This window comes from Neltuma alba, unplaced genomic scaffold (genome assembly GCF_004799145.2).
Source record: "Neltuma alba isolate B1F8T4 unplaced genomic scaffold, ASM479914v2 tig00012118_pilon, whole genome shotgun sequence".
Classification (NCBI taxonomy): domain Eukaryota; kingdom Viridiplantae; phylum Streptophyta; class Magnoliopsida; order Fabales; family Fabaceae; genus Neltuma; species Neltuma alba.
Window position 1 is genome coordinate 153,519 of NW_021636670.1, and position 18,623 is coordinate 172,141.

General features: G+C 33.8%; 1 long non-coding RNA gene across 1 annotated transcript; it reads left to right on the forward strand.

The window, feature by feature from the left end:
* The first annotated feature begins 11,829 nt into the window (after positions 1-11,829).
* Positions 11,830-14,686, forward strand: LOC114723018 (uncharacterized). Its single transcript, XR_003738200.1, has 2 exons — positions 11,830-11,903; positions 14,377-14,686. It is a non-coding gene; the product is annotated as an uncharacterized LOC114723018 (long non-coding RNA).
* The last annotated feature ends 3,937 nt before the right edge of the window (positions 14,687-18,623 follow it).

The following is an 18,623-nucleotide window of genomic DNA, read 5'->3' on the forward strand; positions in this document are numbered from 1 at the left end:
AACCGGTGTCATCTCTGTACGCCTCTACTCCAAGGAAATAGTGCAGATTACCCAGATCCTTAAGTGCAAATTGATCATTTAGGCGTTGAATGAACATAACGAGAGTTTTTGAGGAATTTCCCGTAATGATTATGTCATCAACATAAATTAGGACAAAAAGGCAAAACTCCTTGCTCTTGAAAAAGAATAGTGATGTGTCACATTTGGAATGTGTAAAACCCCAATTCAACAGTACTGACTTTAGCTTCTCAAACCAGGCTCTGGGAGCTTGTCTTAGACCATAGAGAGCCTTCCTCAAAAGACAAACATGATTTGGGAATTTACTGGATTCAAAGCCTATAGGTTGCCTCATATAGACTTGTTCTTGCAATTCTCCATTAAGAAAGGCATTATTTATGTCTAACTGTCTAATAGGCCACCCAAAAGTAACAGCAAGAGAGAGTACAAACCTCAGAGTGGAAGCCTTCAACACTGGACTGAAAGTCTCATCAAAATCGATTCCTGGGCTTTGTTGAAAACCCTTAGCTACTAGCCGAGCTTTAGGTCTAAACACAGTTCCATCTGCATTAGACTTTAGTTTGAAGACCCATTTAGAGTCAATAAGCTTCATATGTTTGAAATGAGGAACAAGGACCCAAGTATCATTCCTGACAAGAGCATTAAACTCCTCAGCCATAGCCCTTCTCCAATTTTCTGAATTCAAGGCTTCTTTGACAGTAGACGGTTCTTTTAGAGTCGAATCTGCAATAGCTACACCAACATATGGTTGTTTTGGTTTATGAATTCCAGCTCTGCTTCTTGTCACCATGTGATGTCGAGTCGAAATTAGTTCATTTCCAGCTGACTGAGGGCTAGCTTCTTCATTGCTTGACTCTTCTGCTTGTTCTGTGTTCTGTCCTGTTGAATGCTGACTTTCATGTAACCCATTTTCTCTCTGATTTTGAGTAGAGGACTGACTCAGTATTTGTTCTGCAACTGCAGGTTCAGAGGAAGGCAGATCATCTGATGAGGAGTGTGCTGTGACTTGAGGAGTGGCGGCTTCACCAATATTGTGATCAGTTGGACAGGTCTTAAAGGCAGACAAGAGAGGCTGAAAGAAGGCCTTAGGATGCATAGATTCCTCAGGTATTTTCCTTTTGTTGATGAACCCTGTTGAAAAAGGAAAATCACACTCATTAAATACAACATGTCTAGAGATATACACTCTTCCTGTTGGACTCAAACATTTATATCCTTTGTGAGAGTTGCTGTAGCCAATAAACACACACTTTACAGACCGAAATTGTAGTTTATGCTCATTGTATGGTCTTAGACATGGAAAGCAAGCTGAACCAAAAACCTTTAGTGAGTTGTAATCTGGATGTCTGCCTAGGAGACGGAAATGGGGTGAAATTCCTCCCAAAACCGGAGTAGGTAGTTTATTAATAAGTTGAGCTGCTGTATGAAAGGCTTCCCACCAGTAAAACAAAGGCATTTTAGCTTGTGCCAGGAGTGTAAGACCCATTTCTACAATATGCCTATGTTTCCTTTCAGCTCTGCCATTTTGGGTTGATGTATAAGGACAGGAATGTCTGAAAACAATTCCATTTTCACTTAACAACTTACTAAAGCTTCTGTATTCTCTTCCCCAGTCACTTTGGATAATTTTGATCTTATTATCAAATTGCCTTTCAGCTTGAGTTTTAAACTGAACAAACATGGACAGTACCTCATCTTTAGTTTTTAGAGGGTAGATCCAAGAGAACCTACTGTAATCATCAAGAAACAGAATATAATACCGAAAACCATTCATTGAGGTTATTGGAGAGGGACCCCAAAGGTCTGTGTGGATTAATTCTAGTGGTTTTGAAGCTCTAGAAGCAGACACCTTGAAGGGAAGAGAGTGTAACTTTCCATACTTGCAAGATTCACAGAAAACAGACTCATTTTCATTGATAGGAGTCATTTGCAGATTACATTCTCTAATTAGCTGATTCAATATTCTATTGCTTGGGTGTCCAAGCCTACAATGCCAAAAAGTCCTACTAGAATAGCTAGATTTAGTTGCTGGAGCACCAGCTTCTTCTTCTGCAACAAAAACTACTTCAGTTTCACCATTCTGTCCTTGCTTACTGATTTGAAACATACCACCATTACTTGGTCTTCCCTCCAGTATTGTTTCCCCTGTGTCCTGATTCTTCACAAAAACACCACTGGTATTAAAGATCACATCAGCATCATTATCATAAGCCATTTTATAAACACTCAGCAAGTTTTTCTTGATCTTTGGGGTATACAGAATGTTTTTCAACTCAACTTTTCTTTTAGTACCATTATGAATGATGGATGAGCCAACTCTTTCAACTCCTAGCTTAAATCCATCACCAACAATCACATTCATCTTACCATTAAGTGTAGTCGGATTGTCCAGCTTGCTAAGATCATTTGTCACATGACTTGTTGCTCCACTATCCAAGTACCAACCATCATCATTTACAGTCTCGGGTGTTGCCCAATATGCACTATCAAGTTCAGTATAGTCATTTCTGTCTTTGTTCTGTTTGCTACCTGGACCATGAAAAGAACGGTCATATCTATAAAAGCAATGTTCAACAACATGACCAACCTTGTTACAAAGCTGGCATTTTATAACATCAGTATCATTGTTGTTGTTGTAGCTGTTATAGCGTCCTCCTCTTCCAAATCTTCCTCTACCACGTCTGCCACGGTTTCCTCTTCCTCCTCTCCAATTGTTTCTGGAAGAAGAACCACCATCAGATCTGGCATAGTTAGCAAAGTTGTTGCTGAGTGACAGTTGAGCAAGCTGATTGAGTTGCTCCAACCGGCTTTCAAAGGTGAACAAAGAAGTCTGAAGATCAATCCAGCTTAGTTCTTCAGCTTGATTGGATAGTTGAACCACTATGGGGTTGTAATCTGCATCTAAGCCAGCCAACGCTTGAATAATCAAGTCAGGAAGAGGAAAGGGACTTCCAGCCAGGGTAAGTTGCTCTCCAATGCCTTTTATTTTCGCCAAATACTCTCCCATTTTCATGGTTCCCTTTCTGGTTCTTTGTAGCTCAGCACGCAGCATAAGAAGGCGTGATTTTGTCTGAGCACCAGCTAGTTGTTTCGCTGCTCTCCACAAGCCAGCAGAGGTGGATACATTGGTCATTTCTGAAGATATCTCCAGAGTCATGGTGTTCAGCAACCATCCGAACAGCAACTGATCTGCAGCTTCCCAATCTTCAAAGTCGGGATTCAGCCTGGAGGAGTCATTCTCTTTGATAAACTGAGGAGGGCAAGGTTTGGTGCTGTTGATAAAACCTTCAAGTTTGTGCCCTTTGATAATGGGCAAAACGTGAGTCAGCCAGATGGAGTAGTTGGTTCTGTCCAACTTGACAGAACATGTCTAAGAGAGTGTATTGCTCTTCTCAGTTAACCTGGCAAGAGCTGTGGCCGAACTCAGTGAGCTGTTGCCTCCATTGCTTCCGGTGCTCTGTGATCCTGGGTTTTCAGTGTGAGAGGTTTGTTCTGCCATGGCGGCTAGCCTAGGGCTCTGGTACCAAGATAAAACTTGTAATGAGAGGAAAAATTATATTGTATTGATTGCACACTCTACAAGGCAGTTACTGTACATTATATAGACAAGACAAAACCCTAGAAAGAATAGAGATAGGCCACGTATACATTAGAAGAAATAAATTACAGTCAGTCACTTAGTAACTTCACTCTGGGCCTACTCTCCTTCCTTTGGTTCGTCGCTCCTCCCACCATTCCTTGCCATCAAAGTTGCCAGCATCGACATGGCATTGTGATTCTTTTGGCTTGCTTCAGTTCTGAATTTTTTCCAGCTTCGCTATACCATCTTTGTTGCTTGCTCTATTCGATTTTTGGTGGTTAGAAGGTTTGGAGTTCGTCTTTTCTTACTCTTGTCTAACCATTGATGTGATCTTTATCTTCCTCTCCTCTAGATTCTTAGTTTGCCGCTGTTAGTGATGGAGATAATTTGGTTCTCTTGCATTTTATTCCTCTGTTTTGGATTTAATGTTTATAATTGTGTTAGGCTGTGAAATTTTTGGTTTGTTGTGGCTGTTATGAAGTTTATTAAGGTTGGAACGGTGGATTAATATGCTTGGTCATCTTGTTTAATTATTACTGCATACAAGGTGTTTGTAGAAATGTTTGGGAAAAAGGTTTGCTTAGAAGTCATGCCTTATCTATTGAGCCAAGATGCTTGTTCGGTGGATGAGTTTGAATGATTACATGATCTTTGATGGGTTGAAAAATTGATGATAATGGTGAATTGTGGGCTGTAACATGAGTAGTTGGAGTTTACGCTTGCAATGTTGATGGTATTCAAGTAACAGGAGAATTGAAGATCGACGTAAAAATGTGATTTGTCATTTAAGGACCAAGTTAAAGTGCTCTCTCACTACAAAAAAATGTGTATTTTCTAGCGGTTAAATTATGACTTTTCTAGCGGTTTTAACCGCTACAAACAACATTTGTAGCGGTCAGAAAAACCACTAAAAAATCAAGTGCAAGAAACATTGTTCTAGCGGTTAAAGGAACCGCTACACAGTATGGTTAAAACGCTAGAAAATTTCTAACGGTTCCATGAACCGTTAGAAAAAACAAGAATGCGACGAATTCTCTAGCGGTTCAAAACCGTTAGAAAATTTTTCCTGCTTTTTTTTTTTATTTTTCTAGCGGTTTCTGAACCGCTACAAAATTCATTCCAGGCGAAAAAATAAAATTCAAAATTATTCTTATTATAAAATATAATATTATTAATTAAAAAACCATTAAATATATTATATTAGAGAATTATGTTAATATGTGTATTTACCAATGTATTACATGTTATATATTTAAATTTTGTGATAGATAATAAGTAATTAAATTATAATTGTGTCAAATGAATTGAATTGAATTTAATAAGATAGTTGAATTAGAGATGGGATAGTTTGTAGTGTTGAACCTTAACTTTTATGTTGAAAAGTAGTTGAATTAGTTGAGGAGGGCATGACAAATATAAAGAAGAAAAATCTGAAAGAAAAAGATAAATAAATATGTTAGTGAACTCTAAATAAAGATAAATAAAAGAAATACCATTTTACCATATAAATAAGAGAGAAAAACTACCATGTGAGAGAGCAAGAAGAAAAGAGAGAATTATAAAGAAGAAGAGGAGAGGAAGGAAAAGAAATGGGGTAAATGAATGAGGAGGTGAGATGATATTTATAGAGATCAGCGAGAATTTTCTAGCGGTTGTCTACTATTTGCAGCTGTTTTATATATTTTCTAGCAGTTTTGTTAGTTTTCTAGCGGTTTTGTGGCTGCTACAAATTGCAATTTTTTTATTTTCAAAAAACTGAACCAAATTTAAGGTTAATGGTAAGAATTTTCTAACAGTTAATAACCGCTAGAAATGTTGAGGTCAGAGGAAAATTTGAATTTCAAATTAAGAGGATAATGGTAAGAATTTTCTAGCAGTTAATAACTGCTAGAAATTGTCAGCTAGGAGGGAAATCTGAATTTGAAATTTTAAAATTTCTTGTGACATTTGTAGCGGTTCTATGAAAACCGCTAGAAATTCCATGAAAACTACTAGAAATTGCATAAAAACTGTTAGAAATTAATGAAATATGAAAACCGCTAGAAATTGCATCGAAATTTCTATCAGTTCATGACAACCGCTAGAAATTTCATCAACAACCCCTAGAAATTTCAATGAAATTTCTAGCAGTTTCAAAGACAACCGCTAGAAAATTTGATGAAATTTCTTGCAGTTCTATGAAAACTGCTAGAAATTTGTAGCGCTGCCCCCTATTGCCACCTACATGCAACCACGTGTCAGGACTCCTCTAGAAAAATAAATTATTTCTAGTGGTTTTCAGGGCAACCGCTAGAAATTAAATGCCGGAAATATGACACCACAGTTGTGGTAGTCATTTTCTAGCGGTTGGGTTAAAACCGTTAGAAATATGTGAGGTCTGTTAGATATGATTAGTTTTGATGATGTAAAATAATAGAGCAAAAAGTTTGCATAAATTATTTACTATATTTTGACTAACTATCATACTCCTATGTAGTTTCCTCAAGAAAAGAAAGGAGTTATTATGTTGAACTTTGAGTTGTGAAGAATGATCAAGAGCAAGAAGAAGAAGAGAGATTGAGAAAAGAAGAACTTGCAAGACCAAATGGAAATATCAAGATTTAAGTTCATAGATTTGATGTTAAAGGTTACTATGCTCAATCAGGAGTTTGAATGGCTCAATCGGAAGTTAAAATGCACAAACCGGAAGTTATATAATCATATATTGATTCACCCTTCATGTAAACATGGAAAATAAGCTTCAGAGGTGATTTTTATGGGCATTTATCGATCACTTGATCGATCATCCACTTATCGATCAAGTTATCGATAAAACACATACTCTATTATGCTCTGTTCTTCACTCAGCTCTGATATAGGTTCGGTATTTCTCTAATATATCTTAAACCACAAATTCGTTTGAGATGAAACTTGATTCATATGAAACTAGACTCAGAACACAGTTCATGGACACCAAAATCAACTTCAAAGAGTTTCATATGAGGGAGATATGTTGTTTGAAACATTGAAGTAAGGATTAACGCCTTGATTCCGACCTTCAGTCACTCTGATGAAGATAACTTCGTAACTACAACTAATTTTGGGGTGATTCTTGTTGCATTAGAAAGTAGACTCAAATAGATTTCTGGGGATAGGTCATTTGTAAAATTTGGAGTTGAATTGGAAAAGTTATGATCACTCAAAGTTGACCTTCGTTCTGCTTGAATCAGAATTCGAATTTATTGAGGCAAAGACCAAAAGTTCTACATTGATTGATTAAGCTCTCGAGCAATATGCTACTCAAACATGTTATTGAGTAAAAGCACTAGAGGAAATGAGGAAATGAAAAGCTATTATCAGATGTTACTCGAGCCTAATCAAGCAACTACATACTCGATCACTTTATCGAGTTCCTGGTACTATCTCTTCAATTCTTCTCTTTTATCTTCATATGCATTATTGAGGTTTTATAACCTGTTGGATAAATGGTTTTCGGATAACATTATGGATAAATGTATTTATCGATCACTTGATCGATAAACAAGGTTAACGTTATGGATAAATAGGCATTTATCGATAACATGATCGATAAATAGGTTATCGATGAGAAGACAGATAAATGGTAATGCGTTATGTTTTGCTTTAGTCTCCATTTATCGATCACCTTATCGATCAGTCATTTATCGATAATATGATCGAACATTGCTTCATAACTCTGAGTGCAGGTAATTATTTCAGTAGCTTATCGATCACCTGATCGATCAGCAAATTATCGATCACATGATCGATAATTAGCACATCGCTTTTAAACCATGATTCTTCGATCACGGGATTGATAATCTCATTATCGATAATATGATTGATCACCGCACTTTATGTTTACCTTGTTTTCACATAACGTGATTGATAAATCAGTTCTTTGATTTTAAAAGAATAAACCTCTTTATCGAAAACATGATCGATCATTCATTAATCGATCACCTATTCGATCAGCTTACATAGCCTGTGTTTTCACTGAATATACTTTTACTTATTGTTTATCAATAAGGTCATCCATCATCTATTTATCGATAATGTGTTTGAAAATTAATGCTTCAAAATCTATTTCTATAACACTTTGTTCATCGATAGCATGATCGATCAACAAGTTTTCGATCACTTGTTCGATCATTGTACAAGTTCATTTTATAATAGCATTTCACGATGATTTCGAAATATTTTATCTTTTTATCTTTAAGCTTTTCTCAGCCTTCCTTTTACACACAACTCTCTATTGAAAGGATACGAAGGCAAACGTAACTTGAAAAAGATTATCCTTGCATAATTCATTTAAAGCTAACTGCATTCATGTTTCATCAGTTATCGATCATCTGTTCAATCATCATATGATCCATAATCTATTCGATAATTGCACATATCTGCTATATCTTTTCTTCATATAATTAATCGATAATATGATCGATCAAAGGATTATCGATCAAGGCATCGATTAAGTAAGTTCATCTTACTTTCTGAATATCTGAATATCTGATGATTGATTCCATGTTTTCCAACTTATTGTTTCTAAGATTATCAGATACGTATCACTTGATTTGAGGAAGATTATTTCAGGAAAAGAGCCACAACGAATTTATGATGTGAATAATCAACTTTCATCAGAAGCTACCAATGGCTAGTTTCAATGGTCATATTCTTCAAGCCAAACAGGACGAAAATGCTCAACAGTCAAGTACCTAACATCATCTGTAAATAGAAGAGCATTCAAAACAAGAAAAAGAAAAAGAGTCTGAGCTTACAACATCAAATGCTAAAATGCCGAATCAACATATTCTCATTTAGAGCTCTAAGAGAAAAACTCACTGTCTCTGTACTTCATAGACTAAAATATATGTATTTGTAAGATAGAGAGGAGAGTTTCCCAAACGTGCTTAAGATTCATCTATCACTTCTTTGGGAGAAGAAATATTCAATCTTCATTATCATTATTAGATTGTATCCTTACAGTGAGTAAGGGGGAGTATTTACCTCGGTGTGAGGTTGCTATTGAATAGACTAGTTAGTCTAAGAATTGTAAGTGGCGTCACAAGTGCCCGGATCAAACTTGTGGTTGTAGTGGTTCTTAAGTACCCGTGTTAAACTTGAGGGAGATAGTCGATTGAAAATCTTAGGGGGAGCCTGGGGACTAGACGTAGGTCAGTGAGGACCGAACCAGGATAAATCACAGTTTGCATCTTCTCTTCCCTTACCTTTTTATATTTCCAGCTAAACCATTTTACTACTGTGATTATGCTTATGTCAATTCATTATTTTTATACTCAGAATTTCTTATGAATTTTATTACATTGTGAAAAGGTTTTCTAATTTTAATTAACACCCAATTCACCCCCCCTCTTGAGTGATTAGTGATTCTTACATTCCACACCATTTCTGGTCAAAACGCTATAGATTTCTTGCGATTTGTGCTATACCCGCTAGAAATGTTTATTCTTGTAGCGGTTTTTTTAACCGCTAGAAAATGACCACTAGTAAATCACTGCTTTTCTGTAGCGTCTTGTGCGTTGGGTTTAATTAGATGAGGATGTTATGTTAAAAATGGCACCCAATACGTTAAATCTTGTGGGATAAATTTAAAAGTGTAATGCCCATCCTATAAGAGCTATTGGAATATTGGGAGTCCAAATAGTGAGTTCTATAGTTGTTGGAATTTTTATTTAACATGGTTCTTAAAGTTTATCTATCTAGTTATTGTGAAAACTTTTATATAAATTTTGACTTGAGTAGTAATATTTTTGTTTTTGGACTTTAGGAGATTAAGGAGAGTTCCTATTACGGATGTGATTAAATTTAAGTATTATGTGGGAACTTGTCAGGTGAGTGAATAGCATCCCATTATTATGGTTTAAAAAAAAGAGAGAAAAACTTTTACTACTCGTTACTAATCTAGTTAAATTATTATTTTTGCTGCTAAATAGTTTATCCAGGTAATTTAAATTAAATTTTATCATTTTTCAATCTTAATTATTTAATGTCTCAATGTTTTGTTGTTTAGAGAAATACTTTTGCTTCTTATGTTGAATAAATTGCCACTTGTGATATATTAATCAGCGTTTTGTAATTAATAAATATTTATGTTTGGAACTTGAATAGGAGTTTTAAAAATGTTATTTGAGGACCTTCATGCTGAGATCATTTGTTACAAAAAGATAATAATAATAAAATAAAATACTTTTAAAGGATTCCATTATTAGAAAACTTTATATATATTTTTCCTTTGTTAAGTTAGTGATGAAGTGATCTCATGCATGCTTGTGAGTTTTTCTTGGAGGACCAAATACAGAACACTAATCACTAACAGCAGTACTATTAGTCCTTGGCGCGCCATGGAAATCTCGAGCTCGCTTGATATTCGTGGGCATTGTCCCCGCGCTTGTTTCGTGCCTTCGGCTGCGCTTGCTTCGTGGCTTCGACTGTGCTTGATTTGTTACTCACCCTCATAGACTATGTGTCCATGCTTGTATTCGTGGCTTCAGGCCACGCTTATTATCCCGTTCTGTTGTGGTCCTACAAAAAGACAAGATTTGAAGAAAATAATAATAATAAATAGAATAATGTTTTATATCATTTTCATGTATCAAGTTGTCTTATTATGAAGTTCGATTTGATTTAACTGTTTAATGAGTTCAAGTATATACTTATCCTTTTAATTTAGGATTGTATACTATAGAAATTTTAATTCTTGCCATTTATCTGTCAAAGTTAAATCTATTTTATTTAGTTCCTAATATTTTATTAAATATTATAATGGGATGTTATTCACCAGTAGATTAGTTTTGGCTTCAGATAGCACCACAGACCCTGTCCCTCCAACTGAGCAGTGAAGAGCCTCAGTGAAGATCCAGAACCTCTGAATCTATTTTGAGTAGTTGTTAACTAATGTAAACCCAAGAGTACACTTATGTATTTAATTTTATAGTTATGTGCTCCACGAAATCTATAGTTAGATCCTAGTCTTTTGAGATAAATTGGGATGTAATTATATATATACTTGTGTTGGGGAGTAGAGCTCCAAATACTGTTTTAAACTTGCAGGCCATTGTAGAACTTTCGGGAAGTCTGATTTACCACAGAGACTTTGCCGAAATTTCTACAAATGGTTTATTATTTTGATTATATGATTTATTTATAGTAGATGTTAATTGTTAGTGAAAGAGAAGGCTCGGGAACGTGAGCTCGGGAACATGAGATTTCTCATATTCCTTGTCGATTACCTCCAAAAAAATTGGGATGTGATAGCTTCTCAAAATTTTCATGTAGAATATAATCAAGAATTGCATGTGAAAAGATTCATTTAGCTCCAAATATGCTACATGTTCATCCATATGTATAATGTTCTACATTTAATTACATTATGTCAAAATGCATAATCATAGCTCTTTAAATTCTTCAACCCAAATTAAAAAATTACAAAATTGGGGTTAAAAGCTTTTAATTAATTTTTATAACTTTTTTAATCTTACATCTTCTCGCTATTAAAATTTTAAAATCCTACTTCTCCAATTTTTTAAATCAAGCTCATTAAAATTTTTCCTCTCCTCTCCTCTTCTTCCTGTAACATCCCGAATTTTTTAACTCAGGATAAGTAGAAAAAAAATAATTAAAATTATTTAATGGCCAAAATAAAATTGGAAAAAAGATATTGATTGTCAGGTTAGAAATATTTTAGAAAATTCATTTCCCCCAAAAAGGGCTTAAATAATTTTAATGGATAATTTTAAGGGAAAATTGGTTTATTTTCTCAGAAAATTATGGAAAAATACTTAGAGATTTATATTTAATCTGAAAGTTTTAGAATAATAATTTGAGATAGTAAATAAGGTATTGGAGGCATAAAATCCTTAAAATGAATCAAGGATTAATCATTGGAATTAAATGCTATTTTCTTGAAAAATTCAAGAAAAATAGGTAGGAGATGATTTTTGACCCGAAATTTTTATGGACATTATTTTATGGTTCAAAGAAGCTAAAGGATGAGAAAGATCCATATAAAACTTGGTGGAATAATTTCTGGGTTTATCTTATAATTTCAGAATTATAGAGCAAGGATGAAATTGAAAGAAAGCATTGAGTGTAAGGGCAAAATGGACATTTCGTTTTTACTCCCACATCACACGCGCGCTACCTCACCATTTAACATCAGATAACACTCTCTTCCTCCTCATTTTCACTCCGCCACTTGAAAGAAAAGGGACAGACCGAGAGCAACAAAGAGAAGGAGGTGGGTGATCGGTGGCCAGATTCCTGCATGCAAACGGAGTTTCAGAATCAGGTGAGCCCTCTGATCATCATTCTACTCTTCTTTCTTTGGTTTGCTGTGTGTTTGAAGAGTTAATGATGAAAGAAGTTTGGGTTCTAGTGAGAGAAACTCTTGGTTAAGTCTGAAGCTCAATGATGATGAAAAAGTAGTGTTTGTTGATGATAATGGAGTATGATTTTTAGCTTGCATGTGGATTTCCTTGCTCTGTTTTGTTGTGGCCGAACAGGGGTTGAATGGCTGGTTTAGGATGATAATGAGTTAAGTTCATGGAGTGAGTATATTGTATTGCATGTTGCTTATCTCCTCTGCAAGTTAAATTTGAATAGTAGTTGTTGTTTCTGATGTGGGTGGCGTCAGGTTCTGGTGGAATTAAAGGGGAAAAATTACACTATTCACACATGTGTATATAGGAGACCGTATGTGATATTGGTTTGCGAAGTGATGGTTTTCGAACCCCAAGCTCTGTTTTAATCAAGTGACATGGAGTTCCCTGTTTTGGTTGTATAGTGTCGGGTTCATAGTAACCATAGTAAGGGAAGTTCAGATATTATGCATAAGAGCTTTAGATGGTGCTGTGGGATAGTTTGGCGAATGTTTTTTCAAATCTGTAAAAAAAAAAAAAAATCCAGAATATGGGTGCTGCTGTACGAAATATTTATTGAGGCTAGAAAGTGTCTAAGTTATATATATAGAACGAAGCTACTTGGATATATATTATTGAATGTGCAATGATGATGTTGAAGTTTGGCGTTTAAGTTTTGGAGGATAAAATTGACTGAAAAATTGAAGTTATAAATGAATGATGAAATAAAGTTTAATGCATTAGATGGCTCAAAGGGGCCGGGTATGAAGCTATAAACAAGTGCTATAACTAAATTGGCAGAGTAGTTATATATATATATATATATATATATATATATATATAGGTGCATATACGTCTGGGATGCTGTGAAGTTATTGGTTGAATTTTGGAACTCAAAATTGATCTAGAAGTTACTGCTTTATGTGGTTAAGCTAAAAGTCAAATTGGGTAACAGTCCTAAGGGGGAATATAATCAAGAATTGCTAGGGAATAATTTTCGGGTGAATTTGAAGTCAGTAAGATTTCCAGATTTGAAGCAGAAGCATTCAAAAGTTGATTTCGATATGGGTATAGGTGTGAAATAATTTTCAGAATTAAGGAGAAGGGTCCTTGTGTAATAAGATAGTGGTTAATGTAAGAAATTGCCAAGCAGAAGGAATAGAAGAGATTGTATTGAATTAAGAGTAGAGGATATTGAATGATTGAGTTTTAGATTTATTTAGAAAAGTCGTTTAAGGAATGTTAAATTAAAGTTTGAAGGGATTAAGTTATTTAAAGATTTAATTTAGGAATCATAGAGATTAAAATAGTTGGAAAAATATAATGAAATCAGTTGGTGTGATTATATGTATATATATTATCTTTGGCTGAGATGATCAGTTACTAAGTAAAGTAACTGTATGGGTTAAGATAAAGAAAGGAACCCTCCAAAGAGAATAGGTTGAATAAGAAATATTGTCCAGGATGGCCAACTATTAAATAAAAGGAATAGAGTTCATTAACGGGTCAAAAGAAGTTATATTTTGATAATAAAAGTTTAATGGACTACACATTGACCCATTTATCTGTGAAACTATATATAGGATTTGATACTTGCCCGAGTCTGTCAAGAAAGCCAGTAAGGAAGAAATCTGGACAAGGTAAACTGAAAGAAGAGACTTTAGGTAGTGACTCTTTCCCTATCATATACTTATGCAATAGTTCTGCATGTCGGTTTGTACCATAGTGCCAATATTCTTTAATGAATATATGGTGAATATGTTCTATGACAAATGATTGTGAGCTCGTAGAGCTGTATTTTGGTATGAGTATGTGGAGGTTGCTTTGCATTGAGCTCATAGAGCTGTACTCAGGTATGAGTATGTGGAAATTGTTTTGCATTGAGCTCCTAGAGCTGTACTCATATATGAGTATGTGGAAGTCGCTTTGCGTTGAGCTCATAGAGCTGTACTCAAGTATGAGTACGTGGAAGTCGCTTTGCGTTGAGCTTGTAGAGCTGTACTCAAGTATGAGTATGTGAAATTTGCTTTGCGTTGAGCTCGTATAGCTGTACTCAGGTATGAGTATGTGATATTTGCTTTGCATTGAGCTTGTAGAGTTGTACTCAATTATGAGTATGTGATGTTGATTTAATTGCCATGGCCATATGCGTTGCAAAGTGTGGGATGCATGAGCATCGTTGATTATATTTGTTTGTAAAGTGTAAGATGCATGAGCATTGTTGATTATATCTGTGTGCAAAGCTTTTGATGTTTGAGCATCGCTGTTTATGCTTGGATGCAAGTGTTGTTAATATGGCCTGTTTTGCATGTGTTTATGAGCTTTGTATAATTTTATGGTGAACTGCTGTCACTATTGAGATTCCTAGAATCTCACCCCTTTCATCTATGACATACAACGAAGGCTAGTGGGTCAAAGGGCAAGAGCGTGGTGTTTGCTGATATTTAAAAAGGTTGGGAAGCTGGAGAACTTAATTTGTTGGTCACCAAGTTTATTTAGGATATTCTAGTTATATTTTGTTAGCCACATGAGGCTATGCTTTTGTGTATAATTATATGTAATTATGTAAAGTACATATGGGCTGTATTTACCTCTATAAAGAGGAAAGTGGTGGCTATGTTGCCAGCAAGTAAGTGCCATCACCTTTGATGGCTGCTTATTAGTAGATAAATGTTTAGTTGTTACTTTGAAGTCAAATATTTATGGTTTAGTAGAAGCATCTTACTGATTTTGGAGCCAATGAATTAATTGGATGTTTGAACTACTAAACTGGACATTTTACAAGTTCTTTCAAAAGTTTAAAATTTCTCAGAAAATCATATTTTTGATACAAGATCAAACCTAGCTTAGTGGTTCAATGGCTAATTAATTAACCTTTATGGTATAGTTATAGTGGGTGTTACACTTCCCAAAATTTCCCTCATACCAAACATAAGATAAGTTTCAAGATTTGGCCTCTCCAAATGATGGACAAGCAGAGTTGCTGGAGAGACAAAATTTGAACTCTTGATTAAAAAAATTGAATATTAAAGAAATAGCAGTACATTGATCCTAAACCTGATATTAAAAAAGTAAATCCCCAGATTATAGTAGGTTCCCATAAACCCAGAATGAAGATCCAATTGATAGCACCCATTATTGGTCAAATTTTCCGGTAATCTATTGGATTCACATTGTGTATTAAAATTACCAGCGCTCAAAATTTTTTCCACATTTATCAAAAGCAGTTCCTCAGGAAAACCTTAACGAGTTAATTTCCTAATTCCATCTTAATCTCCAAATTCACTCATTCGGATATGTTATAAATTATAATATAAATATAATTAGGATAATTACAAGATATTAATTTTATTTACATGATTTATACGTCACATTTAGCCAAAAATTTCATATAGATAACATTTTCACTTAATTTGAAAAAAGTTATTAAAAACTATGTTTGTACTTTTATTTACGTGGTCCCATAATTTTATCTCAATAAGCCATTAAAATAGAATTAGATGAAATTTGGCAGTATTATTTGCATATATTTTGCTCATAAATTTTCAACCAAACCCACTTCAAATTTATTAATTCGTTTTGCTATTTAAATTTTGTTTCTTATAATTTTGATTTAACAATCAATTTTCTTACTTACGTTATTAAATTGCTAATAAAATTTTATTTATTTTCATTCATTTGCTTATTTAATATATATTGTCTTTTATTTAATATTTGTACTACACATAAATTTTTAAGTTATTTTAAATAATAATAACAATAATTGTAAAATAAAAATAATTTTCAAAATATCTAATCATTTATATGATATAACATTTATTATTAAATATAATAAATATCAAAATTTAGACAACTTTAAGAAATTCATACCTTTTTGTAGTAATTATACATTCATAAGTAATTTTAATAAATGAAAGCCAAATTTAGTTATAATTCTTGAAGTCACTTATAAAACAAGCATCCAAACATAAGCTAGTGTTACTTATAAAATTTACGATTATCTAAAATCTTAATCGTCAATCCAAACAGACACTAATTGTTTCAAAAATTGTAAAAAAACCTCATGATTATTGATAACCAATGAATACACTTGATAAATTTCCTTCACAAAGATCTCTTCACTTAAAATTTAATGGTTTGTTTTGACGGCAACAAGAAAAATTGGGAAGAAAGAAAATGGGAGGAGAGAAAATAAACAGAAGGAAAAACTGGAGAGAAAATGTTATTATTCCTATTACTTAGATAGATGAGAGAAAAAAATAAACGAAAGATAATGAGCAAATAGCTAAATGATTAAAATGTCCTTATCAAAATATACTATATTTAAAGTTAAATCAAATCAAATCAAATATTACAATAGAAAACACTAACATTAGCATTACTAGATAATTTAAAATCAAGTTATTTGGTTTATATATTTTTTCATATTATTATATTTTAAAACCAAATTATTTAATAAAAATATTTTTTAAGATAAAAAAATAAAAGTTGAATAGTTTTTAAATATAATAAAAAAAAATATGGAGAGAAATAACTCAAGATCGCGTGAGAAGAGAAACAGTGATAAAATCTCTTTTTACTTTTCAAATCTTTATATATGGAGATAAAATTTAAAGAAAAATAAAAGGGTTAATTAATCTGCAAATCCTTATAGTTTTAACGAATTTTGAATCAAGTCCTTATAGTTTTTTTCCTTTTTATTAGGTCCTTATACTTTTACCTTTTTTTAATTAGGTTCTTGTATTTATTTTTCTTTTAATTAAGTCCTTATAATTTCACTAAATTTTTAATCATGTCCATGTAGTTTTAATTTTTATTTATTAATTAAATATAAGCTTAGTTAAATCAATTAATACTGAAATATAAAATATTAACAATTAAATTAGATTAATAATTATGTAATGAAAAAGTAATAGAATTAATTAATTCAGGAAAATTTTTTAGAACAATTAATTTTTTTGCTGAAAAAATTAAAATCATTATAATAATTCAATATCTTTAGAATATTATTGTTTATAAACTAATATTAAATAATACATACTATTTTCTGTTTATATAATAGTACTATTAGAATTTATAAAATAAAGAATAAAAAATTCAGGGACTTAATTAAAAATAAGATGAACTTATAAGGACTTGATAAAAAGAAAAATAAATACAATGACTTAATTAAAAACAGGTAAAAGTATAAGGACTTGATAAAAAGAAAAAAAACTATAAGGACCTAATTCAAAATTAGTTGAAACTATAAGGACCTGTGGATTAATTATCTCTTATTTTGGAGTTGAGAAAGGAGGAGTTGAGAAAGGAAGGGGCATTTTTTTTTAGAGTGAAAAGGTAATTTTTATTGATAACCTGTAATTACAAGAGGACTACAGAAAAACAACACGAGGAAGGCGCAATAAAAAACAAGAGGAAGAAGCGATAAGAGAAACAGACCCAGATCAGAGAAGACCCATTTGTTTGTGATGATTCTGCACTGCAATTGTGTAATCGCTTAAGGCCAGAACTTGATGGACCAAGCCAATGGGATTGGTGTCTTCCTGGGAGAAGAGGAAACGATGCCTTGAGTCCCAAAGTTTCCAACATAAGAGTCCAAACGCAGTGCACCGTTGTCTATTTTGATTACTAAGCTGCCAATTTTCCTTAAACCATCTCTCATACGGTTGTGTGAAAAATTGCTGCTGTCAGGAGGCAGGAACTACTAGATTCCAAAAGGAGGAGGCTAAAGTGCGGTATCTGAGTGCATGATTTAAGTCTTCTGAAGCTTTTCCACAAAATTCACAGCAGTCATCAGACGCCATCTTTCTCTTGAGCCTAACTTTGTTAGCAAGATGCTTGTTATGCATTACTAACTAGAGGAAAGTTCTGGCGCATTGTGCCCCCGGCCACTTCCAGACTAAGCTCCAATGGGAGCTTTCTTCATTCCATTCACTCTTTTCCAACTATATATAGCAGAACTCAGAATAAATTCATTGGTACGCCAGATGCATGAGTCTGTCGTGTTTGATGCTCAGGAGGTATTGGTCCGCACAATCGGATCAAGAATTTGCTACAGCAAGTGGTTCACAAACTCCTCCCACTTCCATTCTCCTTCTCTGGTCACGTACTGGTGTAGAGTTTTCTTACCCTCATCCTTGGTAATTGGTCAAAATGAGAGGTTCCCCTATCCAATGATCAGACCAAAATTGAATCTGCTTTCCATCTCCTATTTTTCAAGCTAACCCCATGTTCAGTTCATCTTAAAGAGCCATCAAGCTTTTCCATAAATGCGAGCCAGTTTTGGTCCTAGTTGTAACTGACTTGCTTTTTATCCAGCCATATTTCTTTCTAATGATCTGTACCCATAGTAGGTGTAGTTTGGTGAAAATGGCGTGACCAAGCTTCATGTGGAAAGCAGTGTTTTGTCCTTCCCGTCTTTAAGTCCGCATCCTCCATGTTGATTTGGTTGACAGACTTGATCCCATTTCAACAGATGTATGCTTTTCCTATGTTTCGTGGAGCCCCAAATAAAGTTTTTGATAATTGAATGGATTTGCTGGCAAGTAGTGACCGGCAAATGAACGTTTTTTATATTGGGATAGTGAAATAGTCTCTAATGAGGAAAAGGAGACCACACACGCTTTTAGATTAGGGTACCACCATCTGCC